Raw genomic sequence first — 13,521 nt, 5'->3', positions numbered from 1 at the left:
GACAGGAATTTCAAACTTCTCGAAACTCTCTGCCCCACTCTCCTTTGGAATCTCTGGACTTTTTTCTTTTTTTGTCACCACACCACTTGCAATTTTATGTACCAGATCCTCTAATTGTTCTAGCAGTTTTGGGGTTTCTGGAGTTTTTGCCATGTGTTCATCTTGTGTTGACGCCCCCTCCTGCGTTGTTGTTTCTTCTTGGCTGGAATCAGTGAAGCCAAGGCTGAATGATGGCATCGGATCTTTTTTAGGAACGTACGATGCTGTCCATGCCATCATCATCAACGCAGCAGCGTCTTCTGGGGCTGGATTACTGCGTGATCATGTATAACATATTATAAGAATAAGAATATACGGATGATAACCAAAACATTGATTTTACTCTGATGAACTTACATTTTAGATGGAGCTGGGAGAAGTGTGGGTGTGCTTTCTTCAAGTTGGGGGGGGGGGATTCAGGAGTGCTGCACGGCACATAAAATTAATCATGACGTAAAAAAAATTATTCAGGAACAATATACACCCAAACTGTAACCCAATATACACCCAAACTGTAAACAAATATACACCCAATACTATTTCTTACGTTTTTGTAGTTCCTTCAATTTGTAGCAGAGGGGGTTGGTTCATATTCTGTCTCAGGTGTTTCTTCAAATTCCGGCACAGTGGTTGTTTGGGACACTGGTACACAAACTTGAATCGGAACTCTAAACAAGAAGAAAAATGAAAGGTTAACAATGCCTTTGAAAATAAAAAGGTTATAAGGTTGAAATATTCTTGAAAAACTCACATTGCAAGCCCTTCGGACGGTGTCTCTTCCCTCACAACCATCATATTCGAATCAGCCGGCTCACTGGCTGACTCATCAACCAGACTTAACCTAAAATACACCCAAAGAAAGTTAAAAATACACCCGAACAATTCAAAAGAAAGACAGGCTTTGTTTTTTGAGAACTTACATACTTGCAGTTTTTGCTTTTTTTCCTGCCTTTTTTTTCTCGAATAAAACAATAAAGGGCTTTTTTTTCTAAAAAAAATATATACAAAATTAGAAGTAGAAGGTAATAAAAGAACAAAAGTAATGGTTATTTGAAAGAGAAATTGCATGCTCTCTGTCGGTCTGTTTACGCTACTTTGTTCTGTGTGTCCTTGAGAGGAAGGATCATCACTTCCCAAGTTTACGTCCGGTATTCTAAACAGAGTTCATGTTATTCAGACAAAATATCATACAGTTAAATCATGATAACAAGATTTTATCAAATAAAGCTTCTTACGTTTAAGAGGAGACATAGTGACCTTCCGTCGATCGCAGGTCAGCTTCCTTCTCCCTGCGAAACAAGAAACAATTATTAGCAAAGAAAACACCCTAAAATCTGAAATATACACCCCAAAAAGACATACTCCTCTGCAGCAGATTTTTCATTGTTTTCTCTTAAGAATTCATCTAGATCTTCACTTCCAATTTCAGATCTGACAGTACATGCATAAAAGAACATGTTAACAAAAATAATCTTGATGATAGACGTTAATATAGCTTACAAAGTACTGTACCCATGATAGAATTGATCTTGTTCAGGAGATGAATGCTCAACAACAACCTTTTTCTTTTTGGATTGTGTCCTGGGTGGAAAAAACAAGTATGAATCAGAAATAAAAAATTAATTTTATCACAAAATATTATCCAAGGAAGTGCTTACTTTTTTGGTGTTCTTTGTGTCTTTTTCTTTTTTTTTTTGCTTCTTCACTGGTGATGATTATTCGCTTCTATAAGTTAATAAGAGACACTCTGTTAATACATGAAATCTTGATAATAAAGCCAAAAGAAAGGAGTAATAATTTCAGAACATTACTCATCAGTTGATTCAGATTCGGAATCAGAATCCTCTTGACTCTTCTTTCTTTTTTTAGAGTCCATTCTGGAAGGCAAACAATCATTATTTAAAACATACTAAAGATATAAAATACACCCAAATGAATGAAAAAGATACACCCAAGTGAATGCACAAGATACACCCAACATAATAAACAAAATACATCCAACTTAATAAACAATATACACCCAACTTGATAAACAAAATACACCCAAATGGGTCAACAAAATACATCCAACTTGATAAAGAAAATACACCCAAGTATGGTACTTACTTTTTTCCTTTTTTGCTGGGTTCTTTTCTTGGTGAATCCTCTGAGTCTTCTTGAGTCTCAGACTCAGAGGTAGAACTGTCACTATCAGTTGTTTCTGTCTCCGAAGACGATGTTGAACTTGCCTTCCTTTTTTTATTTTTTTGATTTCTTGTTTTTTTCTTTTTTCTCTATTTTTTTCATTTTCTCTCTTGTTTCCGCCATCTTTACAATCCCCTGAAACATTAGAAATTTTAGTTAGCAGCATTCAGGTAAATAAAATACACCCAACATATTATGTTCACTTACCATATTTTCCTCTATTTTTGCCCTCATTCTTTCAACCAACTGCTCCTTACTCCAGTTGGCAATCCAGGATTTTGGAGGTCTTTCTGCCCTCTTCTTGTCTTTATTTTTAGAAAGATGAAAGTAAATTATCATCAGGGCAAAGAGACAGCCATCAATTGCCTTTTTCTTTTTCTCCTTGTAATCGGTTATGCCCTTGATGATAAAACTCAAAACATGCGTTCCCCAGTTTCACTCTGTTATGGTGTCCATCTCAAAAATTGGGGCCAGGTGCACATGTGAGATTTTGTTTATTGTCGTTGGTAAAAGGAACGCCATCTGTATATAGAGGATGAAAATCCTCTTGAACATTAGGCGATCCTGTTCGTTACCAACGCCAATATCCATCATCTCATCTGTAAGATTTTTGAGGGTCTTACCCTGGAATCTTCTAAAAATTTCTTTATCATCCTCAGAAAGATCCTTATAATTGACTTTCTGAGGAAATAGATCTCCTAAAAAAGGAAAACAACATAGTATGAAAATCAGTTCAAATACACCCAAGCATCAATTTAAATACACCCAAGCATCAGTTAATATACACCTATAATTTTTAGCGAGTTACCTGATGCGTTGATGCTAAGCGCATCACCTATTGTTTTTGGTCTTATTTTAAAAGAACCGTAGCTGGTTTCTAGTCTGTTCTCCCCTAATTTGAAGTTGTTAGCCAACTCCCTTAATACTTGGTGATGCACCCTTAGTGGCGGGATGTGCATCAAGCCACTGAATCCCAAATCCCTAACAATCGTTTTCTTCTCCTCACTCATGTTTCTGAATTTCTCACTTAACAAATGTATTGCACACTTAAGGTCTTTGGTTTCCTGTAAACAAAAACAAAATTATAGTCAGATATATTTCTATTATATAAAACTGATTTCATCTAAGACATATATTTGTTCTTACATTTTTTCCAGCTTGGTTTCTTGCTGCCATTTTTTCTGAAATGAAAAATACACCCATAGATATCAGTAAGATACACCCATAGATATGAGTCAGATACACCCATAGATATGATTCAGATACACCCATATATATCAGTCAGATATCACTCAAATATGCATTAATATTCAAGGTGAAGCAACATTACAAGGTCAAGCAATATACACCCATGGACAAGCAAATATAAGAACAGTTGCAACTGCTGACTATTACAGTATATCAGTTCAGAAATATACACCCAACAATTTATGCCATATACACCCAATAAATTACTCTATATATACCCACCAAACTACGAAATATACCCCCAAAAATCAGTTACCAGAAGAACTAGAACAACAAGAACAGTAACACCTAGAAGAACTAAGAAGAACAGTTTAACATAGAACCAAGAATAACAGTAAAACCTAGAACAAGTAGAATATTATAAACTGTAAAATGAGGTGTAGAACAAGAAGAACAGTAAAACGTACAACAACGTAGAAGAACAGTAAAACCTAGTTCTTCGATTTCGAAATGTGGAAAATATACAGGATGACTAAAATAGTAACGTAACGTACCTTGAGTATTATAACTTTATTTTTTCTGGAGATTCTTGATCGAGAGTTCTATGTTGTGTTGATGGAATTTTTGAATCTTAGCGACGAGTTGTATATCTTCATTTTCGAATGTTGCTCGAAAATGGAACGGTTGTGTTTTCTTTGAATGGCTTGGAGAAGTGGAAGAGTGCGCCATTAAGGAGTGGAAGAGTGCGCCATTATGGAGCGGTTTACGCGAAGTGCAACCGTTTGAGTGGAGCGCGTGTAAATGACGCTCCATTCAATGTAATTCAGTGCGCGTGTGCAAGGATTGTGGGCTGGGAGCTTGTATGACTTGTAGGGCCTTTTTGCTTGTATGTGTAGCAGGCCCGGATTATCTAATAACACCAAATATTTAAATCAATACAAATAACACAATATTATGCATTAGTCTAAAATCTTATGCATTTTAAACATAAAATATTAACTTATAGTCTTATAATAACTAATAACACAAAATATTAAAATTTACAATACTTAAATTCCACATAAGAATAGCCATCACATCCATCACTAATAACACAAAATATTAATTGTGTATGATGACCGAACTACTGGACCGAGTTCGGGTGACTTGAGCTATGATCCGGACCCAACCCAAAATAATGACCGGGTCTATTTATGAGATACTTACCCGACCCTAAACCCAATAAAATCACACCAAATTAGTCCCTAAAGTGCTCGAAGTCAGACCGAGTCTTCAGATCGAGTCGGATCATGCACACCCCTACTTTTTGAATTTGCACATGTAATATACAGAGTTATTGCCAACTAATTCATAGACTTTTCGATTGTGTAAAGAATTAAAATTCATTTCATATATATCCTTAGAATGCTAGCTAGGCAAGGAAACCACAGTACTGTTCAAAGTCAATTATATATGCTCAACTTAATTTGAACAGCATTAATTTCATATTTTTGTCATTTTGTATAGCATTTACAGAAATTATTGTTATTGTTATTATTATATCTAAAACGAAAAATAAAATAAAATTATAATTAAACTAAACTTTTTTGTGTAATGCTTATTAGGTGGTCTACAATTGCTGCTAATTTAATTCAATATCTATATTTTTATGTATATAATATTTATAATTGTATATTTATTACAGTTAATATTAATCATTTATTATAACAATAATTAATAAATATAAAGTACGATAACTTTTGACTCGTTTAAATTGATTTTTATTTGTTCCCAAATATTTTAAACAATATTTTAAACAAGCAGTGTGTATGCCAAAGGTAAAAAAATATTAGGTTAACAAATTATTTTTGTAATAAAAAGTTGGCTTTTTATTTAAATAAAAAAATATTATTAGATTCTCCTAAATCAAATTTTAAAATGTGAATTGATTTATATATTAATAGAAATAGAAAATTTATCAATTTACGTTTTAAAATTTGATTTAGGAGAATTTAGTAATATTAATTTTTATTTTATTTAAATAAAAAAACCTTAATTAATTTTTCGTATATTATTTAATTATAAAATTTATTATCTATTTTATAAATTATTATTTTATTATTTATCAATCATTGTCTATCTTATTTTTAAAATTTTATGATTAAGTTTTATGAATATTTATCTTCAATCTCTTTTTCAATTTTATTTTGATGTGAAAACCTTAGTCTTATCTTTTTTAATCTTAAGATTACCAATTTCTCAATTAATCATCAATTTATTTTTCAATTACCCAATTCTATAATTGTAATGATTTATGAATCTCCTTTTATTGTGATTATCAATTTGCTGCAGCTACAATCATCATTTATGAATTTGCAGGTATGCAATCTTCGCACTTGCAGAAATCACCATCTGTAGAAATTGAATCGATTTTTTTATTGAAGGAATCAATTGGTTAATGAACAGAAGTCCTTTACTTTTTACATAAACTAATCGATTTTTACATTTAGTTAATCGATTGCTTAGCGAAGATTTTTTTTTGCAATTGCTAGTAAGTTAGTTGATTTTCTATTTAAGAAATCGATTGTTTAGTGAAGACTTGTAAAACAATCCATTTTTTATCCAAGAATTTTGAATGATTAGTGAAAAAAGATTTTTTTCTATAACAATTGATTGTTTTACAAACAAAAAGCAGTTAATTTTTGTATAAGTGAATCGATTTTATTTTCTATCTAATTGATTGGTTAAGGGATCCATCCAATTGATTATTGATTGAAAAAAGCAATTAATTGATTGAATTATCCAATTAATTTATTAAGAAAAAAACAATTGATTATATATACTAATTGTTTAAAGATTTGTCTAAGATATCGTATGGGTTTTTTATAAAACTTTTTTTTGTATTGATGTATAAATACACATATTAATATATTACATAATTTTTTTATAGAATGTGCCAATCATATATTTGGCTATCAAATAATTTTTCAAATGATATTTATAACAAAAAGAAGACAACGGTATAAAGAAAGAGGACAATTTCTAAATGTCATAAGCTTGTTCATACTTTAAAGATGTTATATAAAATATAAATTAATTATTTTAAAGAAAATACAATTAGCAAAACATACTAATTGTATGAAATAGTAGTTGTTCAAATAATAAATAGATAAATTATTATTTCGACATATAAATACTCAATAACTAAAGTTTTTTAATAGCCTAGACCGATAATATCTTTATATTTAATTGTTTGTATGCATATTTTAAAAAATTATCGGTCAACGCCATAACTCATGATTTTCTCTAACTGCAATGACTGTTGATTAAACGTACAACAATTATTATACGAAGATCATGATCTTCAAACTGAAAAATATTTATTATACATTAGTACTAAGTCACATTTTAGATAATAAATAATAAATATTTTTAACACCAATTTTTTATAAATAGCAGCGGTTATGCAGTCGATTAGCAGCAGTTTTTAATCGCTGTCGAACGGATAGCAGCGGTTGATAACCCGTCGGAAGATAGCGTGCGGCTAAATTTTTAGCAGCGGTTAATAGTAACCGCTGCTAAATGGTATTTTGCAGCGGCATAGTTTTGCGGCGGTTCTATCCGCTACGAAATCGTAAATAGGACTGCTTGGAGATCGCAGTGGTTGTTAATCGCTGCAAAATGCCATCTGTTGAAAAATTCTGTTAAGATATAGTGGCGGATTTGTAACCGCTGCCAAATTCTTTTATTCTTTATACGTTCTTCCACTAAGTTGTTTTAATTTATTAAAGCAACCAACAGCCAATCAAACTAAAAACACACAAACAGAACAAAAATATATATGCAAAAGTGAATCATTATAATAGTAATTTGAATTCAGTGCATCGATGTCTGTAAACTGCAACTAAATATCTCAAAAGTCATTAGGACAGTGAACAGTTAAAAAGTATTCAGATTCCAAGATTTATCATTCAGCTCATTAATTCCAGCACATCATCTTGCATGGGATAAGGTCGGTGCACTTTCCAAAGAATCCAGATCTGCAACTATTTCAGGTGGCAAATTACCTCCTTGTTGCTGGATTATGTATCTTAACAAATTTCCCATTGTCTGTATTTTTGTCTTCTCCTCTGTTGCCTCTGCCTTCGCCTCCATTCTTTGTCTCTTTGTCTTTTCCTCTACTGCCGCTGACTTGAGTTCTGCTGACTCCGCCTTAAGTTTTATAATCTCCATCTGATACTCCTCAATTTGCACACCGGAGTCAGACTGCTGTGGAATGTTACGAAAACACTAAGTGGGACATGGACCGAAACCTAGTCCACGAACTCTTCCTAGGTGCTTCTTTCCAAGCACTTGTGCAAGGGAATCATTTTGTGAAAATTCCTTGCTGGAGGCGTCTTGGCTCTCAATATGTTCAATTGCTTCCTCCAGACATGTAAGATTCAGATTTACACTAATTTAAACTCAATGGTATTAATTGCAAAAAGAAATTTGAAAAATTAAAGAACATGATTTACCCCAACAACACACGCATCTTCATTCATATACGAACCATTCTTTTTTTTTTTATGACTCATGGTCCATATCTCTCCTCTACCAATAGGCCTTCCTTGTCGTTGCTCCTATAACATTCATCAAGACACAATCATATAACAGACAATACTATATTACCAAAAACAAATCAAAATTCTGAAACTGAATTTAAATTAATTACTTCTTCGTGTCTCTTTCTTGCCATTGTTTTAGAACCTCTGGTATGTGTGTACAGTTGTTTTGAACGATTAATGGCATTTTTTCTACACTTCTCCTACGAAGAAAAAGACAAACATAAATGTTATCGGGATAAATTACTACAATATTAATGGTCTATAAGTCAGCCATGTACAACTTCAGGAAACACAAAAAAGGATAAGGTGAAGATATTTTGGGTAGTAGTTTTTCCACTATCACAATAAATTCAGCATATTTAGTAGTAATTCATGACGGTTTAAAATCGAATACAATGAAATACCAACTCAATATTTGTTACCTGTGTGTCCTCCTTCAACCAATATTCAATAAACCATTTCTAGTGATTTGCATATATTCCTGATGGCATACGCTTGAGGTTTTCCTCAAAAGTCAGTTCTTTGTCATAAACCTTATGGAACAAATAATTTCTTGCGTTCCTCCAAGATCTTCCTATTCTTTGTACAATTCTCCGCTTTATTCTCCCTCTTCCATCGTCCTCATAGTGAAAGACTTGCTACAAATAGTTCAGATCATAAGATAACACAATGAAGATGATAAAGATCTTCTATCAGTGCTTTCACACCGTCATTGTAACCACTTAACTTTAACTCCACATCCATTCTACATCACAGAACTTTATACACGAGTAATCAAATCAACACACAAGCAAATATGATTGAGAGCTTTCCACCATGAAAACTTTATCCTAAAGGCTAAGTTCAAAATGCAAGTTTCACAACCAATATAATCATATAAACAGCAAAAATCACATCCAATATAAGCATGCCTAATCACATAAGCCCACATAACTTGGTCCACTTAAAGATTAACAAGAGCTTATCATACAGACAAAAAATAATAGTATGTGGACCTTGATCATGAACTTCAAGAATAAAGAGACCATTGACAAAGATGGCTCAACATTCGCTAACGAAATGGCTATGGCCTCTCTATTCTCTTCATTGGAACATGCAATTACGGTTGCTAGAGACATATGGTCCCGTAAGTTGAATGTTAGGTCTTGGTTGGAGGCTATATCAGGACGATCTTGTTCTAATGAATACTTGGAAATGGCGAACGAAGCTACTATGTAGGTTTGTTCATTAGCCATACCCTTAAAAAGTTGAGTTAAACATTATTTGAATAATAAGTATTTTAAGTTGATATATGCTTACAACATTTAACCAATGATAGTTGTTACGCTCATGCTAAAATTTGTAGGAACTTCATGAATGGGGATCAATGTACGAGAAGAAATTTGGGTATATTTTTGTGACATTTGTAGCTGGTAGGACCTCTGAAGACATACTTGCTGAATTAAAGGTTAGAAATAAATTTCTAGCATAGAAAGTGAATCACAGAGACACTATGCTTTGCAAAAAAGATCATTAACTATACATTTTATTATGATGCAGACGCGCTTTAATAAAACACATGTTGTTGAGTTGGAGATTGCTTCAAAAGAGGAATTAAAGTATATAGAACGTTCTATTAGAGAGCTTCTTTCCAAGAAATCTGTCCAAATTACCACAAAGGAGATGGTAATTGTTAATTTTGTGTATTTGTTAATGTTTAAAGTCCTCTTCCCATAATTCCACAATTTTTTTTCTTAATTACTAGGTAATGACTTGGAAGTTATCATTTTCTTTTAAGTAGATTTATGTTGTTGGTTGCATGTTCATATATTCAGTGTCAGTTGAATATTCAGCCGAAATAGTTGATGACACTCTAGATGGGGCAGACACTGATTCAGAAGACGATTTAGATGATATCTTCTCTGGTGGATGTGACATCTCCAGGAATGTTGAGCTCAATAAGGTTCCAGAAGAAGACAATGAAACTTTATACACCCAACATAGAGAAGATGACGTACATGCTGCAAAAAGGGGCTTCGATCTGAACAAAAATTCATGGTTTGGAGATGACTTATCAGATCCTTTATCACGTGACTGCAGTAGATTTTTTACAGAGTATTTCTGACTAGGTCAATACGATGTTGATGAAAAATTTTGACTCAATACTTGTTTGTCTACTTTAGTAATTCTGATTTTTATGCTCTATTGAACTTTGTTTTAACTTTATGAATTCAGACGTTCACTTGATTTTTTCTTTACCATTTTTTTTAATACAAACTCAAAATGTGCTGATAGTACAAGAGAAAACCTGATTCGTAAATTTGTGCACATTATTAATTTATAAATATTTTTTTAATTAATAAATTATTTTTTACGTAACACAAAATTGAAAATTTATTTAATGCATTAAGTTACAGTGTTTGAAACATGTTTTTCATAAAAAAAAAATAGCGAGGACTAGAAAAGATTTAACAAGGCAATGTTTAAACAAAAAAAAAAGATTTAAAAAAGATTTAACAAAATGAGAGCTTTTAGTAGCCTCTCCCAAATCCGCCACAAGAGCCGCTACTAAATATCTGCCGCTATCTGCCAGTTTTCTTGTAGTATTGGAAGCAAATGGCGCCGTTTGGTTGATTCTGAATCAATGAACCCTAACTCCTCCACTACTCGTCTACTCCAGTCTCCACTCTCGAGTCCAACCCTACCCTCAAGAACTAGAATGCGCTAGCCTCTCTCTGTCTCTCACACTCAGTCCAGAGCTCCTGGTCCTCCCTCACTTTCGTAAAGCCACCGCCTGCTACCACCGCCGTCGGAACTTCCAGCTTTGAAGAGCAACCACCTGCTCCCTCACTTCCCCTCCATCACGCAGTAGCCGTCGCAACTTTCCTTCCCCTCCATCGCGCAACCACCGTGCGAACGTGGAAGCCTCCGTCGTACAGCCATTGTGCCGTCGGCACCAGCTCTATTCCACCGCAGCCACGACCCGTTCGAAGGTCGTTCAAAGCCCATTCGAAGGTGAACCTTGTCGTGGGGTCTCCCTCTTGCGTGCTCTGTTCAAGACTTCTAGCTTCTAGGTAATTTTTTTAGTATAATTGAATAATTTGTTGGTACTGTGAAGTTCTATGAATTGTGAACCGTGAACTGTGAGCTATATCTATGATTTATATTTTTTATTTTTCTGTGAATTGTGAACTGAACTGTGAACTTTGTTGAATGATTGTTGAATAATTACGAATAATTATTGTTAGTTAAGTTGTGAATTTTGTTGTTGTAACTTGTTACTAGGTTGAATTATTATCGAATGATTTTTACTTATGAGATTATTGGGTTGGAGTGGTTTGTTGTGGGTTCTTGTGAACCTGTGATATTTTGTACTTGTTAATTTGTTAAATAGTTATTGTGATTCTTGCAATTGGGTTTCTTTGCTCTTCTCAAATTGTTAATTTGCTAAATTGTTGGTGTTATTGTGATTTTTGAGATTGAAATTGTCTTTATTTTTTGTTATTGGGTTGCTGGATTTTCTATTTAGATTTTGTACTTGTTAGTTCGTTAAATTATTGTTGAGATTATTGGGTTGCTTTGTTCTTCTCAAATTGTTAATTTGTAAATTTGCTAAATTACTGGTATTATTGTGATTCTTAAGATTGAGATTGTCTTTGTTTTTTGTTATTAGGTTGTTGGATTTTCTATTCTGATTTTGTACTTGTTAATTCGTTAAATTGTTGTTGTGATTCTTGCAATTGAGATGGTTCTTGTTTTCATGTTTGTTGTTATTAGGTTGCTAGTAATATTTTGGTAAGAATGTAGTATTAATTTGGATGATATTTTAAAGTTTATATTAGATTATAACTATATTTTGATGTGTTTATTTATATTTTATTTATTATTTTATTATAAAACGGTTCTTTTGGTTGAACTATGATTGAATCAATTGAACCATTAAACCAGTAAATCAGTAGTTAGAGCGGTTCGATGACCGGTTCAGTTTTCATAACCTTGAATAAATCTTGATTAAAACAGATATGAATGCCATGAAAAAAAATATAAATGACTTATCCATTAAATCTAAATTTTTGTAATAACATTTGAATACATATTTAAAAGGTTTGTAAAAATATTAATAGGAAGATTTGATCTCTAAAGTTTTCTTTTTATGTTTTAAAAAAATGTGATCATTCATAATAAAAAAATTAAAAAAATTCATTTCACAAAAGTTACAACATTTTAAACATAAAAAGATCTTATTTTTTTAATAATAATTGTAAAAAATTACATTAAAATTTGATTTTTAAAATATATATTTAATATTTAATATTTTATCGTATTTTTAAAATTTTTCAAAGACTTATCATTTTGATAGTTTAATCATTTTTATTTCATTCTAAGACATAGTTTGGACCATAGTTGTCAGAACCGAACCGGTGATCGAACCGATCAAGTTACTGATTCACTGGTTTATTGGTTCAACCGATAAATCATTGGTTGAACCGATAAAAACGGTCTCACGTAAATAAAAAATATAAAATAGCCAAAAACTTAAAACTAAAATTTGAAATACATATCTTCACTAACATTTTATGAAGAATCAAGTCTCAAATTTTAAAAATAATTAATATAAAAAATATAAAATTTATTAGTAATACTACAATAATATCTTAATTTAACACAATAAGAATAACAATTAATTCACAAAACCTATCATCTAACTATAGTATCAGTAGATTTTAATACTAGTATCAAAACAAATAACCTTAATCACAATACTAGCATTGAAATAGATTAAGTAGATTAATAAATTTTTAGTAAAATTTATATTTATATTAATAATGATACATAATTAAAATATAATTAATTCGAAAAATAGAGAATACAAAATTAAATTCAATTAGATATCTATAAAATTATGTAATTGATTGTATACTATATAATTACTATTTGTTATACATAATAATGAAAAACATAATGGTTGAGTAGCAAGGGGAAGATGCTGCAACATTAAGGTTCTTGGGTCAAACCTTGCCTACAACATTTTGAAAAACTTTTCAAACAAACAAGTTCTCACCGGTTTTGACCGATTTTCCAGTTCTTATCGGTTCACACCAGTTTTGTTTCTTGTACGGTTCAAAAAGTAAACCAAACTGGCTTAGAATTCGATTCATCGATTTTTTTATCGAACCATCCGGTCCGGTTCAATTTTTATAACTATGGTTTGAACCCCTCACAAAGACACACTACTACAATCATGTGCCTTTTCGTCAACCTATCCAATTATTACATACCTTTTTCTAGTCTAACCAACCAACTAACTCAAACAAAGCTTATTAAATAGCTTAAGAGCATCTACTTTAATTTTCAATGTGACTAAATAGTAAGGGTGGCAAAGTGGTCATCCGTTCCGTCAAAATCCATCACAAAACTAAACAAGCCAGCCCATTCCGCTAAAGTGATATGATCTGAACTTATTATTTACTCTCCATTAAAAAATGAATTGGTGGGCCGGTCTATCTTTTTTTTTTTACATTAAATTTTTTATTTTCTAAACAGA

The sequence above is a fragment of the Arachis ipaensis genome, chromosome B4, assembly GCF_059453495.1.
Source record: "Arachis ipaensis isolate K30076 ecotype BB chromosome B4, ASM5945349v1, whole genome shotgun sequence".
Taxonomy (NCBI): Eukaryota; Viridiplantae; Streptophyta; class Magnoliopsida; order Fabales; family Fabaceae; genus Arachis; species Arachis ipaensis.
This window is presented reverse-complemented; position numbering follows the sequence as displayed.